A 7,500-nucleotide genomic window follows, 5' to 3' on the forward strand; every position below is an offset into this window, starting at 1 on the left:
TCAGCAAAAGAACGGAAAGGAAAAAAGCCATTTGAGTCAACTGTCAAAAGTTGCAAAAGCCAGCGAATAGGAATCGCGCTAAAATTAGAAATCACAGACGTACTATCTCAGTCGTGATGTGACGGATCGGCGTCAGAGGAAATTTTGTCAGTTCAAGGGCAAAAAGGTACCGTGGCCCATAGCTGCCACGGCAAAAATTACTTTCTCACTGCAATAAGCTATCATGATACATCAAACTGCATTGAAACCAGCGAAAAATGCATAAAGATTACATTTTCTAAACCGTTTTCCACCTGAACACGACAATCGTTGACTGTGTAAGAAATACAGTTGACGTGGTATCCAATATCAAAGATGTATGCTGTAAACTAGCGTGATAGTGGTCACATTGGCATACATGGAGAGGTGGACGTACGGTCGACGACGTCATGGCTATAACACCAAAATTTCTCGCATCGATGGGTTACCATAGTAGAGAGCTTTAGATTCTAGGACGAGAACGACTACGACTACGAGATTTTCCAAAAGAACAACAGTGAGCGCGCCCAAACCAGCGTCACTTTGGCGGGAAAAACGTGATACCGTCGTCATTTTAGTACGAGGTTTTGCAAAAATGTTGTCGTGACAAAACAATTCAAGAGCACGGTAGCAGTTTTGGGTTTTTCGATCAGCAAAAAGGTTCAGCTACCAGTTAGAAGAATAAGTGAGCAATCTACACTGCTAACAAAGAGTAAGATTAATCGTCCGGATTATAAATCTTCTAAGTATTTTCGCTAAAAATGGCCGGTCAAATCTCGTACTCGTTCTTGTCCTCGTTCTAGAATCTAAAGGTCTCTATATTGTTAGGTATGGTGCTCCGCGCGCGCTCCTTTGGCGAATGCAACGCGAAGGTATTAGAAGACAAACTTTTAAGAAGACGAAGTTGCTTTTGTTCAAAATGAAGAAACCAACTGAATGTGGAAGCGGTGCGTTCAGCCAATCAGGAGCGAGTATTTTTGGCGGTCGACCAATCGTGAACGAGTAATTTTGGTTTCGTTCCGATGTTTCGATGGTTTGAAACAGGGAGAAGCGAGCAGGAAGCAGGGATGGCGCAGTGATGAGAGCACTCACCTCCCACCAATGTGGCCCGGGTTCGATTCCCAGACCCGGCGTCATATGTGGATTGTGCTTGTTGGTTCTCTACTTCTACTCTGCTCCGGAGACGTTTTTCTTCCGGTACTCTCCACAAGGGCCCGTCTGATTTGATATGTAGTAATTTGGTTTGATTTCATTTGTGTAAAACCCCACAATCTATTCCGCTTTAAACATTATCGTATGAAAATAAAGTTCTATTATTGCTATTATTATTTCGGCAGTTCTCTGTGGTTTCGTTTTGGTGTTTCGGGTTCTAGTACAGTTTGAAGCGTGCACCTTGTTGTAGAGCAGAAGGATTTCCAGGAATTGCTAAGAGAAATCGCCGTGTTACCGTCTTTTAGCATGGCAAATAAAACTGCTCTTGAAAAGTATCTTATAAATTCAAAACGTTATTTAAAGACAGTACAAAGCGCGAAGCCAAAGCTCAAAAATTTGTATTCAACCCGGGCACAAAACCTGCATGGTTAGTTTTCACTCACATGATCAAAAGCCATAATATCCTTAAACAAACGAAGAGAAGATGTTTTCGTAAGGATGACGTTTAATAGACCTTTCCACTGTTTCTGACACCATCTGAAGGCTGACCAAGGCTGGGGTGCAAACATGGTTAAAATTACAGTAAATGTATGGGATTTTTGTCGCCTTTGAACCGCTGTAGCGCCGCTCAAAAGAGACAGATTTCCAACTTTTACCACTAATTTAAGCAGTTGTAGCCTGAATCTCTTCCTTATATTTCATAAAAATAATATCAGTATGTCTTTTAGAAGACACTTTCAATGTGGCAATCCGCCTCTTTTTAGCGGCGTTATAGCGGTTCTAAGTCCACCAAAATCCCATACATTTGCTGTAATTTTAGCCTTGTTTGCCCCCCAGCCAAGATGGCGTCAAAAACCGAAAGGTCTATTCTCGGCGAATTTTGGAAACCAGCATCAAAACTGCTTCTTCTGTTTTCAGGAACATCAATATGGTGTCTATGAGAACCGAGGACTTGATCTTCTTGGATAAACACCTTTAAAAAATACGACGATAGACCGGAAGATTAACAATAACGAAATCGATCGGTCACAGCCGTTAAAGCTATAAGAATTGAATGGAAAAAAATTGTTTTTTAAACAAGACCAATGTTTTTCACAACGCTTGAGTTATAAATGTTGGAAACATCACTTTTCGTGACTTGCTCAAAGCAACGATGTTCTGTCGCACTTTTTAATAATCATCGCACTTTGTAATACCTGTCGCACTTAACTTTGTCGCGTTCCCAGTGTCGTGTATCGTGGCGTTGCACCGAGTCCGCCAGGCCAACCACAGAACTGAAACCACAATCAGACTATTTACAGCAATGCGATGAAAACTAAGAAAGGGAAATCATAACTTCTAAACAAATTAACTATACTAAAAGCATTCCTCAAAAAAGGAAAGTTTTACAAAGTGGTGAAGTTTGACTTACGTCTGATCTGGTCTCCGAGGTTACAAGTTCTCCAATAAGGCCCCCAGTCAATTCTCTGAAGGAAATGTCTCCAAAGAAATACTTTGGTTGATGTTAGAGAAGACTAAGAACAACTAACCAAAAACGTGTTTAGAACCCTAGACTACACTAATCGCTGAATGACGTAACGGAAAAGAAAAGGGGGAAACCGTCTTGTGTGGTTTACCAAAGAGGATATTGACTAATTCGTGATAATCAAATAAATGACAGATTGAATTAACAAGAAAAAAAATAATTCATAGGCTATAAATGACCAAGTTCATGGGTTTCCTTTACAAACTAGTAATAACAAGTTGTCGCACTTTGTAACAAGCTTTCAAATTTCCTTTGAATGCATGTTTGGCAGAAATTGCATATAACTTAACTACTACCCCTCCCCCCCCTCCCCCCCCCCAAAAAAAAAAAAGAAAAAAAAGAAAAAACCTACTTCATATAGAACAAGACGCCTAGAAGGGCGTATCCGTGGAATGCGCAAACAGTTAACACAAATTGTCCAGTTACAGTGAACTTCAAGTACAGGTAGACTTCGGAAAATGGCGAAAGATTACTAGAAAGATACATCTGTAATATAACTTAAAGTTTTTTGTTGTAAAAACTCATTACTAATGTTACTAAATTTGCAAATGCAAACAACGAAGCCCTATTAGCAGGTTATCAGGATACAGGATCTTTTATTTATTTATTTTTTGGAAGGAGACTTAATTCAAATCCTACAGTTTTACTTGCTTCGTTAACTCCTTTCATCCAAAAATTACAGGATCAGCCTTAATAAATCATCCGAAAAACTTATTACAAATCACAGTTCAACAACTTATCATCCTGGGCCAGTTGTTCAGAAACTGGGTTTTAAAACGAGTTTTATCCTCTACTCCCAAATGCTGTTCAAGGCTGATATTCAGAAAAAACTTTACATTAGAAGAAGTCAATCTTGAAAAACAAAAATAAGCAAAGGAAACTGTGACCAAAAAGTTGAAAACATGAAACAAAAGTTTACGCTAATCCTGGATTAAGGTAATTGGCTTTCGAACAACCGGGCCCTGTAAACGACGTCTGGTTCTGTAATCCTGGTTTAGTTCCTTGCAAACTGTATAAATTTGCCGTGGCGAAGACAAGAAGACAACATCCGTGCTCTGTTTCTCTCAATGCTCAAAAATTCCGTAATTGCGTGTTGTATAGTCCAGTCCAAAGTTCTAATTTTACAATTCCATAATCTTGATTTCAGTAACTTGGTACCAAACGTTCCACAATAACTTGAAATCTCGTTAAGAAAAATCCTTAAATCCAGTAGTCCAGTCCGGATTGAGATCGCCAAAACTCTCTCTATCATCGATTCAAAATTCAACAAAAGCTACAAGTAGTAAATAGTTATCAGAAACTACAACAGTTCGTCCTGATTCTACACTCGAGCTGAACAAAAAACCCAAAAAACCCTTGTCATCGTTTTCGAGAGAACAGACAAACAGCCGAAACTGTTCTGTGCCTGCCCCTTACGGCACTGAAAAAGTACCGTACGTTGTACAATAGTACTTGACCGTAGTCCTTGGCCAAGAAACTAATCTTAGCCAAAAGCCCGAGAAGCGATCAGGATACGGGATAATTAGGTAAAAAAATTGTGGGGATACGGGATATTTTTCAAAGTAAGAACGCATTGCGTGTGGTAGTGCAGTAACTTGACAGTGTTTTTTTCCATAACTGTCAACTGAGCGGCGTTTTATTTTTTCCAGGAGATTCAAATCCTTGCACAATATGTAGCTCTAATAGTACACGACATTGTTTGGTATCGTAAATCATTACGGTGCCATGGTAGACATCTTTGCTATATACCCTCTAAGAAGACATGTGGTTCAGTAAAATACTAAGCCCAGAACGATTGAAGAAAATAACAGGAAATCGAGAAACATTTGGCTTCAAAGCCGATGTGTTGATCATTTACAACTTCTTTTTCACCACAAGCTTAAGCGTGTACTCTGAGCTTCTGACACCTTTCCAAGACCAATGTTAGTAAAGTTTTATTCCCTTTCCAGCGGGGTTAGTATCTGGATGGGGGACGTTAAAATATGCGACTTTTGCTGTCAGGAACATACGCCCAAAAATTCTATTTTAACGCTCAAAAATGTGAACAAAGCAAGGTACAGATTTTGCTAGGCTGCTTTATGCAAAACAAATATTGACGAAAAAGTAAATAAATATTAATATGTAGTTTTTAAGGAGAGCAGAAGGAACTTTTAGGAAGTGTCGATCGATAATAAAACAATTTGCCATCAGCGAAAAACATTTCGGGAGATTTTTGTTACGTTCCATCAGAGTTCAATTTTTCTATCGTACTTTTGGTCATACAAGTAAAAGTGACATCGATTTTAGCGGCCGCCTGTGATCAAGTTATACCTTGCGTGTTTACTGACAACTCACGAAACAAAGGATACATCTGTGACAAAATAGGGCCGTTTATACGAGAGCTAATAAGCCGCGGCTAACTCTGGCCGCGGCTTACGTAAGCCGCGAAAGAAACTATTTATACGAGTATAAACTCCTCGGTCAGGATAAGCCGCGGCTTGAGAAAGCCGTGAACGTAGATTTTGTACCATTTATACGGGGTGTTCGCGGCTTACGTAAGCCGCGGCCAGAGTTAGCCGCGGCTTATTTTCTCTCGTATAAACGGCCCTAATGACGGCATAACACCTGGTTTTTGTTAGTGCTTTTTTTTTTCTTTCAAGTGTTATAAAGTTCGACAAGATCTATGTGCGAATTTAACATAAAGATCACAATCGTTGATGCTAGTCCAAGTGTCAGCTGAAGTTAAGCTCCTCCGAATGAGGTTAGTACTTGGATGGGGGACGGTGCGAAGTCCCTGTGACGGCGATAGCTAATTCGTTTTTTTTAAACTTGATTTCATTTTTTATCTTGTTTGGCCGTTCAAAGCTATTTTCTTATTTTCTTTCTACATCAAAACGGCGAACAAACTGGTTCCCAAGAAATATTGGAGTACGTATTCGTTCTATGCAAAATGCTTCTAATGAAGTATTCGTTGTATGCAAAATAATAATGTTCACAGTGAAACACACAAGTACGAAGCAAGATCTAGAAATTACGTAGAAAATTCTCCTTACCTTTAAAGCTTGCCTTTCTCAAAGAAAAGGCATCTATCCACTTTATCGAATAGTTTAATACTGAAACAATCATGGCGGGCGGAAAGATTCTATTATAAATGTTTCCTTTACCAATCTGATGGAAGTGTCACGGTGGCCGAGTGGTCTAACGCGCTAGCACAGAGAAATCGTGATGGCTTGGAAGTATAGGAGTTCTCCTAGGGGCAGGGAAAATTGGAAATACCGTAGGCAATATAAATCAGTCCACCCGATCGGAGATTAATTCAATATCCGTGGGGTATGCACATTTGTGACTACCAACAAATAAAAGATTTCAGCCCGGTTTTAAAACGTGGATGCCTGTTTCACTTAATGGCAAGGTTATAATACCATATGAAACACCAATAAATGCTTAACAAGATGCAGTCATTAATGTAACGCAATAGGTTACCATGGCAACAAAATAGTCATCTACAAACGCCCTATATTTTGTCTTTAAACGCATATATCTCAAAAACGAACTCGGTGACCCCCATTTTTTACTTCTCTCTGGAGCAGGTTCATTGCCACCTTCACAATTGAAAAATTTTAAGGAGAGAGTTTCGTCTCAGCCTGCTAATCACTTTTTACGTGGAATGCCGAAGGCATACCACGTCTTAAATCCGGTCATGTGTCTTTTTTTTGTTGGTAGTCGCAAATGTGCATACCCCACGGATATTGAAGTAATCTCCGATCGGACGAAAAAAAAAACAAACTAACAAAAACCCGGTATATTGCCGACATTTTGTCACAGACGCATCCTTTGTTTCGTGAGTTGTCAGTATTAACACGCAAGGTAACTTGATCACAGGCGGCTTTCGTTTTTGCGATTTTACTTGTACGACCAAAAGTACGATAGAAAAATTAAACTCTGATTGAACGCAAAAAAATCACCCGCAATGTTTTTCGCTGATGGCAAATTGTTTTATTCTCGATCGACACTTCCAAAAAGTTCCTTCTGCTCTTCTTAAAAAACTACATATTCATATTTATTTACTTTTGCGTCAATATTTGTTTTGCATAAAGCAGGCTAGCAAAATCTGTACCTTGCGTAGTTCGCATTTTTGAGCGTTAAAATATAATTTTTGGTCGTATGTTCGTGACAGCAAGTAGCATGTTTTGACGTCCCCCATCCAAATACTAACCCCGCCAGAAAGGGATAACTTTAGAAGCATTGGTCTCGGAAAGCTGTCAGAAGCTCAGAGTACACGCTTAAGCTTGTGATGAAAAAGAAGTTGGAAATGATCAACATGTCAGCCTTGAAGCCAAATGTTTCTCAATTTCCTTTTATTTTCTTCAATCGTCCTGGGTTTAGTATTTTACTGAACCACATGTCTTCTCAGGGGGTATCTAGCAAAGATGTCTACCATGGCACCGTAATGATTTACGATACCAAACAATATCATGTACTATTAGAGCTACATATTACGCAAGGACAACTTGAATCTCCTGGAAAAACAAAGCACATCTCAGTTGACAGTTATGGAAAAAACACCGTCAAGTTACTGCACTACCACACGTACGTAATGCGTTCCTACTGTAAAAACACTATCCCGTATCCCCACAATTCCACCCCCCCCCCCCCCCCCATCTCAGCCAAAAATCCCGTATCCCCACAATTTTTTGTACCTAAATATCCCGTATCCTGACCGCTTCTCGGCCTTTTGGCTAAGATTAGTTTCTCGGCGAAGGGCTACGGTCAAGTACCATTGTACTACGTACGGTACTTTTTTCAGTGCCGTAAGGGGCAGGCAC

This window comes from Montipora capricornis, chromosome 3 (assembly GCF_036669925.1).
Source record: "Montipora capricornis isolate CH-2021 chromosome 3, ASM3666992v2, whole genome shotgun sequence".
Classification (NCBI taxonomy): Eukaryota; Metazoa; Cnidaria; class Anthozoa; order Scleractinia; family Acroporidae; genus Montipora; species Montipora capricornis.